The following is an 11,975-nucleotide window of genomic DNA, read 5'->3' as shown; positions in this document are numbered from 1 at the left end:
AACTTCAATTCATTGAAGAAACCGTCGAAATAATGGATCGTGAGGTTAAGAGACTTAAACAAAACAAGATACCGATTGTTAAGGTTCGATGGAATGCTCGTAGAGGACCCGAGTTCACCTGGGAGTGTGAAGATCAGATGAAGAAGAAATACCCGCATTTATTTCCAGAAGATACGTCAACACCTCCAACTGCTTAAAATTTCGGGACGAAATTTATTTAACGGGTAGGTACTGTAGTGACCCGAACTTTTCTATGTTTATATATATATTAAATGAAATTGTTATTTACATGATTAAGTGTTTCCAACATGTTAAGCAATCAAACTTGTTAAGACTTGATTAATTGAAATAGGTTTCATATAGACAATTGACCACCCAAGTTGACCGGTGATTCACGAACGTTAAAACTTGTAAAAACTATATGATGACATATATATGGATATATATATATATATATATTTAACATGATACTATGATAAGTAAACATATCATTAAGTATATTAACAATGAACTACATATGTAAAAACAAGACTACTAACTTAATGATTTTTAAACGAGACATATATGTAACGATTATCGTTGTAAAGACATTTAATGTATATATATCATATTAAGAGATATTCATACATGATAATATCAAGATAATATAATAATTTAAAATCTCATTTGATATTATAAACATTGGGTTAACAACATTTAACAAGATCGTTAACCAAAAGGTTTCAAAACAACACATACATGTAACGACTAACGATGACTTAACGACTCAGTTAAAATGTATATACATGTAGTGTTTTAATATGTATTTATACACTTTTGAAAGACTTCAATACACTTATCAAAATACTTCTACTTAACAAAAATGCTTACAATTACATCCTCGTTCAGTTTCATCAACAATTCTACTCGTATGCACCGTATTCGTACTCGTACAATACACAGCTTTTAGATGTATGTACTATTGGTATATACACTCCAATGATTAGCTTTTATAAGCCCATGTGAGTCACCTAACACATGTGGGAACCATCATTTGGCAACTAGCATGAAATATCTCATAAAATTACAAAAATATGAGTAATTATTCATGACTTATTTACATGAAAATAAAATTACATATCCTTTATATCTAATCCTACAAACACTTTCATTCTTCAATTTTCTTCATCTAATTGATCTCTCTCAAGTTCTATCTTCAAGTTCTAAGTGTTCTTCATAAATTCTACAAGTTCTAGTTACATAAAATCAAGAATACTTTCAAGTTTGCTAGCTCACTTCCAATTTTGTAAGGTGATCATCCAACCTCAAGAAATCTTTGTTTCTTACAGTAGGTTATCATTCTAATACAAGGTAATAATCATATTCAAACTTTGGTTCAATTTCTATAACTATAACAATCTTATTTCAAGTGATGATCTTACTTGAACTTGTTTTCGTGTCATGATTCTGCTTCAAGAACTTCGAGCCATCCAAGGATCCGTTGAAGCTAGATCCATTTTTTTCCTTTCCAATAGTTTTATCCAAGGAACTTAAGGTAGTAATGATGTTCATAACATCATTCGATTCATACATATAAAGCTATCTTATTCGAAGGTTTAAACTTGTAATCACTAGAACATAGTTTAGTTAATTCTAAACTTGTTCGCAAACAAAAGTTAATCCTTCTAACTTGATTTTTAAAATCAACTAAACACATGTTCTATATTTATATGATATGCTAACTTAATGATTTAAAACCTGGAAACACGAAAAAAACCGTAAAACCGGATTTACGCCGTCGTAGTAACACCGCGGGCTGTTTTGGGTTAGTTAATTAAAAACTATGATAAACTTTGATTTAAAAGTTGTTATTCTGAGAAAATGATTTTTATTATGAACATGAAACTATATCCAAAAATTATGGTTAAACTCAAAGTGGAAGTATGTTTTCTAAAATGGTCATCTAGACGTCGTTCTTTCGACTGAAATGACTACCTTTACAAAAACGACTTGTAACTTATTTTTCCGACTATAAACCTATACTTTTTCTGTTTAGATTCATAAAATAGAGTTCAATATGAAACCATAGCAATTTGATTCACTCAAAACGGATTTAAAATGAAGAAGTTATGGGTAAAACAAGATTGGATAATTTTTCTCATTTTAGCTACGTGAAAATTGGTAACAAATCTATTCCAACCATAACTTAATCAACTTGTATTGTATATTATGTAATCTTGAGATACCATAGACACGTATACAATGTTTCGACCTATCATGTCGACACATCTATATATATTTTAGAACAACCATAGACACTCTATATGTGAATGTTGGAGTTAGCTATACAGGGTTGAGGTTGATTCCAAAATATATATAGTTTGAGTTGTGATCAATACTGAGATACGTATACACTGGGTCGTGGATTGATTCAAGATAATATTTAACAATTTATTTCTGTACATCTAACTGTGGACAACTAGTTGTAGGTTACTAACGAGCAAGGTTGGAGATCTCGGATCTCGGGGAGATCTCGTTTGGACATTTTTTGGGAGATCTCGGCATCTCGGAAAAATCTCGGGGAGATTTCGGATGTTGACTTACGTTGACTTTTTAGTTTTATAATATAAATATATATAAATAAATAAGTATATGTATATTATATAAATTTTTATGAGATTTTACGCGAATTTTCAAGAAATGAGCGAGAAAATCTGAAAAATTACGAGATTTTATGAGATAATTCGTTAAATGAGCGAGAGAAAAAATTGATAAATCGTGGCTTTGACCAAGTTTGACCTCGTTGACCATGAAATCTCGGGAGATGGACATCTCGTCTCGGCGGCTTTCCAAAAACGAGATATCAAAGAGATCTCAGGGAGAAATAAGGAGATTTACAACGCTGCTAACGAGGACAGCTGACTTAATAAACTTAAAACATCAAAATATATTAAAAGTGTTGTAAATATATTTTGAACATACTTTGATATATGTATATATTGTTATAGGTTCATGAATCAACCAGTGGCCAAGTCTTACTTCCCGACGAAGTAAAAATCTGTGAAAGTGAGTTATAGTCCCACTTTTAAAATCTAATATTTTTAGGATGAGAATACATGCAGGTTTTATAAATGATTTACAAAATAGACAGAAGTACGTGAAACTACATTCTATGGTTGAATTATCGAAATCGAATATGCCCCTTTTTATTAAGTCTGGTAATTTAAGAATTAGGGAACAGACACCCTAATTGACGCGAATCCTAAAGATAGATCTATTGGGCCTAACAAACCCCATCCAAAGTACCGAATGCTTTAGTACTTCGAAATTTATATCATATCCGAAGGGTGTCCCGGAATGATGGGGATATTCTTATATATGCAGCTTGTTAATGTCGGTTACCAGGTGTTCACCATATGAATGATTTTTATCTCTATGTATGGGATGTGTATTGAAATATGAAATCTTGTGCTCTATTATTATGATTTGATATATATAGGTTAAACCTATAACTCACCAACATTTTTGTTGACGTTTTAAGTATGTTTATTCTCAGGTGATTATTAAGAGCTTCCGCTATCGCGTACTTAAATAAGGACGAGATTTGGAGTCCATGCTTGTATGATATTGTGTAAAAACTGCATTAAAGAAACTTATTTTGTTGTAACATATTTGTATTGTAAACCATTATGTAATGGTCGTGTGTAAACATGATATTTTAGATTATCATTATTTGATAATCTACGTAAAGCTTTTTAAAACCTTTATCTATGAAATAAAGGTTATGGTTTGTTTTAAAAATGAATGCAGTCTTTGAAAAACGTCTCATATAGAGGTCAAAACCTCGCAACGAAATCAATTAATATGGAACGTTTTTAATCAATAAGAACGCGACATTTCAGCATGAAGATCAGATGAAGAAGAAATACCCGCATCTATTTCCAGAAGATTCGTCAACACTTTCAACAGCTTAAAATTTCGGGATGAAATTTATTTAACGGGTAGGTACTGTAGTGACCCGAACTTTTCCATGTTTTTATATATTAAATGAAATTGATATTTACATGATTAAATGTTTCCAACATTTTAAGCAATCAAACTTGTTAAGACTTGATTAATCGAAATAGGTTTCATATAGACAATTGACCACCCAAGTTGACCGGCGATTCACGAACGTTAAAACTTGTAAAAACTATATGATGACATATATATGGATATATATATAGTTGACATGATATTATGATAAGTAAACATATCATTAAGTATATTAACAATGAAATATATATGTAAAAACAAGACTACTAACTTAATGATTTTGAAACGAGACATATGTAACGATTATCGTTGTAACGACATTTAATGTATATATATCATATTAGGATATATTAATACATCATGATATCATGATAATGTAATAATTTAACATCTCATTTGATTTAATAAACAATGGGTTAACAACATTTAACAAGATCGTTAACCTAAAGGTTTCAAAACAACACTTACATGTAACGACTAACGATGACTTAACGACTCAGTTAAAATGTATATACATGTAGTGTTTTAATATGTATTCATACACTTTTGAAAGAATTTAAGACACTTATCAAAATACTTCTACTTAACAAAAATGCTTACAATTACATCCTCGTTCAGTTTCATCAACAATTCTACTCGTATGCACCCGTATTTGTACTCGTACAATACACAGCTTTTAGATGTATGTACTATTGGTATATACACTCCAATGATCAGCTCTTAGCAGCCCATGTGAGACACCTAACACATGTAGGAACCATTATTTGGCAACTAGCATGAAATATCTCATAAAATTACAAAAATATGAGTAATCATTCATGACTTATTTACATGTAAACAAAATTACACATCCTTTATATCTAATCCATATACCAACGACCAAAAATACCTAAAAACACTTTCATTCTTCAATTTTCTTCATCTAAATAATCTCTCTCAAGTTCTATCTTCAAGTTCTAAGTGTTCTTCATAAATTCTACAAGTTCTAGTTTCATAAAATCAAGAATACTTTCAAGTTTGCTAGCTTACTTCCAATCTTGTAGAGTGATCATCTAACCTCAAGAAATATTTATTATTTACAGTAAGATATCTTTCTAATACAATGTAATACTCATATTCAAATTTTGATTCAATTTCTATAACTATAACAATCTTATTTCGAGTAGAAATCTTACTTGAACTTGTTTTCGTGTCATGATTCTGCTTCAAGAACTTTCAAGCCATCCAAGGATCCTTTGAAGCTAGATCCATTTTTTCTCATTTCCAGTAGCTTTATAGAGAAAACTTGAGGTAGTAATGGTGTTCATAACATCATTCGATTCATACATATAAAGCTATCTTATTCGAAGGTTTAAACTTGTAATCACTAGAACATAGTTTAGTTAATTCTAAACTTGTTCGCAAACAAAAGTTAATCCTTCTAACTTGACTTTTAAAATCAACTAACACATGCTCTATATATATATTATATGCTAACTTAATGATTTAAAACCTAGAAACACGAAGAACACTGTAAAACCGGACATACGCCGTCGTAGTAACACCGCGGGCTGTTTTGGGTTAGTTAATTAAAAACTATGATAAACTTTGATTTAAAATTTGTTCTTCTGGAAAAATAATTTTTCTTATGAACATGAAACTATATCCAAAAATTATGGTTAAACTCAAAGTGGAAGTATGTTTTCTAAAATGGTCATCTAGACGTCGTTCTTTCGACCGAAATGACTACCTTTACAAAAATGACTTGTAACTTATATTTTGGACTATAAACCTATACTTTTTCTATTTAGATTCATAAAATAGAGTTCAATATGAAACCATAGCAATTTGATTCACTCAAAACGGATTTAAAATGAAGAAGTTATGGGTAAAACAAGATTGGATAATTTTTCTTGTTGTAGCAACGTGAAAATTGGTAACAAATCTATATTAATCATATCCTAGATAACTTATATTGTATTATATATGTATTCTAATATATTATGTAATCATGGGATACCATAGACACGTATGCAAATGTTTTGACATATCATATCGACTCATGTGTATATATTATTTGGAACAACCATATACACTCTATATGCAGTAATGTGGGAGTTAGCTATACAGGGTTGAGGTTGATTCCAAAAATATATATGCTTTGATTTGTGATTTAGCCTGAGACGTGTATACACTGGGTCGTGGATTGATTCAAGATAATATATATCAATTTTTTCTGTACATCTAACGTTGGACAACTAGTTGTAGGTTACTAACGAGGACAGCTGACTTAATAAACTTAAAACATCAAAATGTATTAAAAGTGTTGTAAATATATTTTGAATATACTTTGATATATATGTACATATTTGTTATAGGTTCGTGAATCGACCAGTAGCCAAGTCTTACTTCCCGACGAAGTAAAAATCTGTGAAAGTGAGTTATAGTCCCACTTTTAAAATCTAATATTTTTGGGATGAGAATACATGCAGGTTTTATAAATGATTTACAAAATAGACACAAGTACATGAAACTACATTCTATGGTTGAATTATCGAAATCGAATATGACCCTTTTTATTAAGACTGGTAATCTAAGAATTAGGGAACAGACACCCTAATTGACGCGAATCCTAAAGATAGATCTATCGGACCCAACAAGCCCCATCCAAAGTACCGGATGCTTTAGTACTTCGAAATTTATATCATGTCCGAAGGAGGATCTCAGAATGATGGGGATATTCTTATATATGCATCTTGTTAATGTCGGTTACCAGGTGTTCACCATATGAATGATTTTTATCTCTATGTATGGGATGTATATTGAAATATGAAATCTTGTGGTCTATTGTTACGATTTGATATATATAGGTTAAACCTATAACTCACCAACATTTTTGTTGACGTTTAAAGCATGTTTATTCTCAGGTGAATATTAAGAGCTTCCGCTGTTGCATACTTAAATAAGGACAAGATTTGGAGTCCATGTTTGTATGATATTATGTAAAAACTGCATTCAAGAAACATATGTCGATGTAATATATTTCTATTGTAAACCATTATGTAATGGTCGTGTGTAAACAGTATATTTTAGATTATCATTATATAATAATCTACGTAATGCTTTTGAAACCTTTATTGATAAAATAAAGGTTATGGTTGTTTTAAAAATGAATGCAGTCTTTGAAAAACGTCTCATATAGAGGTCAAAACCTCGCAACGAAATCAATTAATATGGAACGTTTATAATCAATATGAACGGGACATTTCACAGTAAAGGCACTAACTAGATCTTAACAGCTCGTAAGAGGTCTATTTGGAATAGTCAATAGGCATACTAGGTCATTCATGTCTCAATTCCTAGGTTCCGTGTCCTAAAAGTGTATTAGATACCTCTCGGGAACTCCGGCCATACCGAGTTCATAGAATCTTCAGATACAGTATAACCAGGGGTCTTAATCCTATGAAGTATCTAATTTCATATAGATAAAGAAGTCCTAATCACAACCTAAGTTGGTCAATCCTTTAGATGCTAGCATACAAATCCACCAGACTTCCTAGTTCAGTAATGTAACAGTAATCGTACTAATTTAACATAATTACGCTTACCCAAACTTCTATCATGGCAACATACAGATTAATTAAGCTATCATGGTAATATTGGAACGCATTATTAAACATAAAAGGTAAGCATACATATTTAATACAAAAGACAAGCGTTTCGGATAAAAACCTGAAAAGGCCGAACAAATCTGCCCGAGATCGCAGGGACTCGCCGGGATATCCTTCTGATAGTGCTCTAAATGAACATATATTTAGGTGCAATATCCTTCCAATATGTAAAGTTTTCAGTTGCAATTGTTCTATTTTCAAGTAATATTCGTTTAAATAAATAAGTGCGAAGACAAAAGGCGAAAATGAAGATTTGAAGACGCAAACGTCCAAAAAGCTTAAATGTACAAGATACAATCCAAGTGGTTCAATTTATTGATAAGAAACGTCTCAAAATTACAAAAGTACAAGTTGCAGAACGCAAAGTACAAGATATTAAATTATACGAAAGGACGTTCGAAAATCCGGAACCGGGACCCGAGCCAACTATCAACGCGCGACGCAACGGACCTAAAATTACAAGTCAACTATGCACATAAATATAATATAATATATAAATAATTCTTAAAATTATATATATATAGTATATATATTTATTAAAACCGTCGGCAAATTAAAAGACAAAAATATGTGAGCTGAATCTGGCGGCCATGCGATCGCATGGGAAATAGGCATAAAACCCATACGATCGCATGGGTTACTGTAGCAGGCCAACATTCTATAAAAAGACAGTTTGCTCGAGAGTTTTAGGCACCATATTTTCTTTCTTACTCTGTAACATAAATATATATATTTATAATTTTAATTTTAATTTAAGTTTAATAATAATTGGGTTATTGTAAGAAATATTTTACGGGTTTTAAGTCGGAACTCTGTTTGGGTAACGCTACGCGATAAATAATTACTGTAAGCTATGTTTTTCCTTTTTAAATTAATGTCTAGTAACTAAGTTATTATTATGCTTATTTGGGCCGAAGTAATCGTGATGTTCGACTAAATATTAAGATTGGGTTATTAAATTTTGTACCATAATTAGGGTATGGACAAAAGACCGACACTTGTTTTAATTGGACCATGGACCATTAACAGATGGGGGATATTGTCTAATTGAATGACAATTCTTTGGAGCCTGTCGAACCTATCTTTAAATTAATTAATCTAATAATTATTAAATGATTATGCATGTCCTATTTAGTGACGTTTATACGACATCTTTAACAATCATTTAATTAATCAATTGGGTTGGGTAATTGATTATTCATTCTGATCAAGTGGGAAAATTAATAATCATGGAATAATTAAAACAGGGGTGGATTACATTCAAGGGTAATTGGTGTAATTGTTAACAAAGTATTAAAACTTTGGATTACACACAGTCGATAACCTGGTGTAATCATTAAACAAAGTATTAAAACCTTGTTATAGTTTGAATCCCTAATTAGTTGGAATATTTGACTTCGGGAATAAGGTTAATTTGACGAGCATTTTATAATTATGACCGATGAACTATTATGGACGAAAACCAGATAGGTTTCAAATAAATCCAGGATAAAGGACAATTAACCCAAAGTAATAAATTAAAATCAAAACGTCAAACATCATGGTTACGGAAGCTTAAATAGGCATAATTGTTCTATTTTATATCTCATCGTATTTTTATTTACTGTTATTTTATTTACTGTCATTTTATTTACTCGCAATTTTATTTAACGTCATTTAAATATTGTTATTTATTTTACGCACTTTAATTATCGTCATTTATCTTTACGTTTAAAATATAAAATCGACAAACCAGTCATTAAACGGTAAAACCCCCCTTTTTATAATAATAATAATATTACTATATATAATTATATATTTTATATAAATATAGTCGCTTAAAAATATAGTACGTAATCACCAGCTCCCTGTGGAACGAACCGGACTTACTAAAAACTACACTACTCTACGATTAGGTACACTGTCTATAGTGTTGTAGCATGGTTTAGGTATACCCATTCGTTAAATTAATAAAACTTGTGTATCATTTCGTCGTATTTTGTAGTAAAATATAATAGTATTTCCTACCCTACTCGCAACACATCAAGTTTTTGGCGCCGCTGCCGGGGACTCGGCGAAACGCTATATTTTTACGCTATATTTTAGTAAAACTATATTTTTGTAAAAATATATTATTTTTGTAAAAATATATTATTTCTTATTTCATAAAAAAAAAGAGAGAGAGAGAAAACTGAAATCAAATAATTAATAAATAGAAATTTGGGACGAGCCGATTAAAAGCCCAAAATATTGCTGGACTCCTTGTTCATGCGACCGCATGATATCATAACTATATCCCCATGCGATCGCATAAGCCTGTCTGATAGGTCTGAAACCTTAGCTGTACGAATTAGGGTTACGTTTAAATAATAATAATTATTAATTAATTATAATTAGGGTTTTTAATTTAAAAGTATTTAGTTTTAGTTGTATTTAATTTGTAATATTTAGTTTAATTTAGTTTTATTAATTATAAATTGATACTTTTATAAAATAAATAATACAAAAATAATATTTTTATAAAATTGTATTTGTATAACTTTAAGCTTATTTTATATTTTGTATCTTTTTATTAGTTAAAGCATAATTTTATAATTTTTCGATCGTAATTAGTTTTAATCTAGTATTTTGCCGTAGTTTATTTTTATTTCTAGATTCTTAGGCTTTGCCGTAAAATCCCTTAAGTGTTTTTTCTTTAGATTAAGATTTAGGCGCTTTAAAATTTTGCGACGCCATTTATATATTTTAGTGACTTTTAAGTTATTACCGTTTTGGATATAGAATTCCTTTTAAGCTTTAATACCTTTAGGCTCAGCTTTTTAGATTTAGTTTTTAGACTTTTAAGTTTCGACGTTTTTCTTATTTTTATTTTTTGACGTTTTTCTTATTTTTATTTTTCGACGTTTTTCGGCATGCTTCTTTTTCTTTCTCCTTTCTACGCTCTAGTTTTTAGGACATAGATTTTTATCTTCTTTAAATTTCAACGAAAAAAATTATTTTAAGCGGTTAAATTGATAGACATCCAAAATTTTCTGGTTCGTAGTAATAGTTGGATTTGTTAGTGGCGAGTTGTGGGCTTCCGATTTAAAGGGTCCTGGCTACCTGCTGCATCTATTGGCTATTCGAAACGTGGGCAAAATCAGAAAAGTCTATTAATTTGATAACTTATATAATTTTTATCTTTATAACTAATAGGATATTTAGTGAATGCACCGAGCAAAACGTTCACCACCTTTCATACGTTCACCACCTGTAACTCGATCAAGACCTCTAGCCAATATTGTCGCCATTGATTTTTCTTTAGAATCATCACCTAGCCGAACAAGTACTCCAAATCAAAATTTCGATAATCCATTTTTTGAACCTGATTTCACAATTGAGAACCCGGACGATATTCAAGGACAATTCCAAGATCCCGAACCACAAATAATTCCTCCCGAATCACAAACCGTTAAATCAAAATCTTCTAGTGATTCGGATTCAACAAATTCAAATATGGAAATAACGGAACCTCAAAGTATGGAAGACCAAATGAGAGCCATACGCACGGGCCAAGGTCACGCCATTAATCAGCCAGATGTTAGAGCGTCAGATTTTGAAATCAAAGGACAAATCCTACACATGATCACCAATCAGTGCCAATTTGGTGGTACAACAAAAGAAGATCCAAACTAACATCTTCGAACTTTTAATAGGATTTGTAATCTATTTAAAATCCGAGAAGTTGAGGATGAAACTATTTATCTTATGTTGTTCCCCTGGACTTTAAAGGGAGAAGCCAAAGATTGGTTAGAATCGTTACCTGAAGGAACGATTGACACATGGGATGTTTTAGTTGAGAAATTTCTTCAAAGATTCTTTCCGGCATCTAAATCCGTGAGACTTCAAGGAGAAATTGCCACGTTCGTGCAAAAGCCAAATGAAACGTTATATGAGGCATGGACAAGATTCGGAAGGATGTTGAGAGGATGTCCTCAACACGGTTTAGATACTTTTCAAATAGTACAAATCTTTTATAAAGGCGTAGACATCGCCACACGAAAAGACATCGACACAGCAGCTGGTGGTTCCATTATGAAGAAAACTGCAACCGAAGCTCACAAGATCATTGATAACACAGCATCCCACTCTCATGAGTGGCATCAGGAAAAATACATTTTTCATTCATCTAAAGTGGCTAGAGCCGATTCTAGCCATAACTTTGATTCTGTTTCCACAAAAATAGATGCTTTCGAGAGACGAATGGAAAAGATGAATAAATATATTCACGTAATACGAATCAGTTGTGAGCAATGCGGTGGACCACACTTAACGAAAGATTGTAACATTGAG

General features: G+C 31.1%; 1 non-coding gene across 1 annotated transcript; it reads right to left on the bottom strand.

Moving 5' to 3' along the window:
• Positions 1–11,522: 11,522 nt before the first annotated feature.
• LOC139856614 (small nucleolar RNA R71) lies at positions 11,523–11,629 on the bottom strand. Its single transcript, XR_011762085.1, has one exon. It is a non-coding gene; the product is annotated as a small nucleolar RNA R71 (small nucleolar RNA).
• Between the last annotated feature and the right edge of the window lie 346 nt (positions 11,630–11,975).

The sequence above is a fragment of the Rutidosis leptorrhynchoides genome, chromosome 6 (assembly GCF_046630445.1).
Source record: "Rutidosis leptorrhynchoides isolate AG116_Rl617_1_P2 chromosome 6, CSIRO_AGI_Rlap_v1, whole genome shotgun sequence".
NCBI classification, from domain to species: Eukaryota; Viridiplantae; Streptophyta; class Magnoliopsida; order Asterales; family Asteraceae; genus Rutidosis; species Rutidosis leptorrhynchoides.
This window is presented reverse-complemented; position numbering and strand designations above follow the sequence as displayed.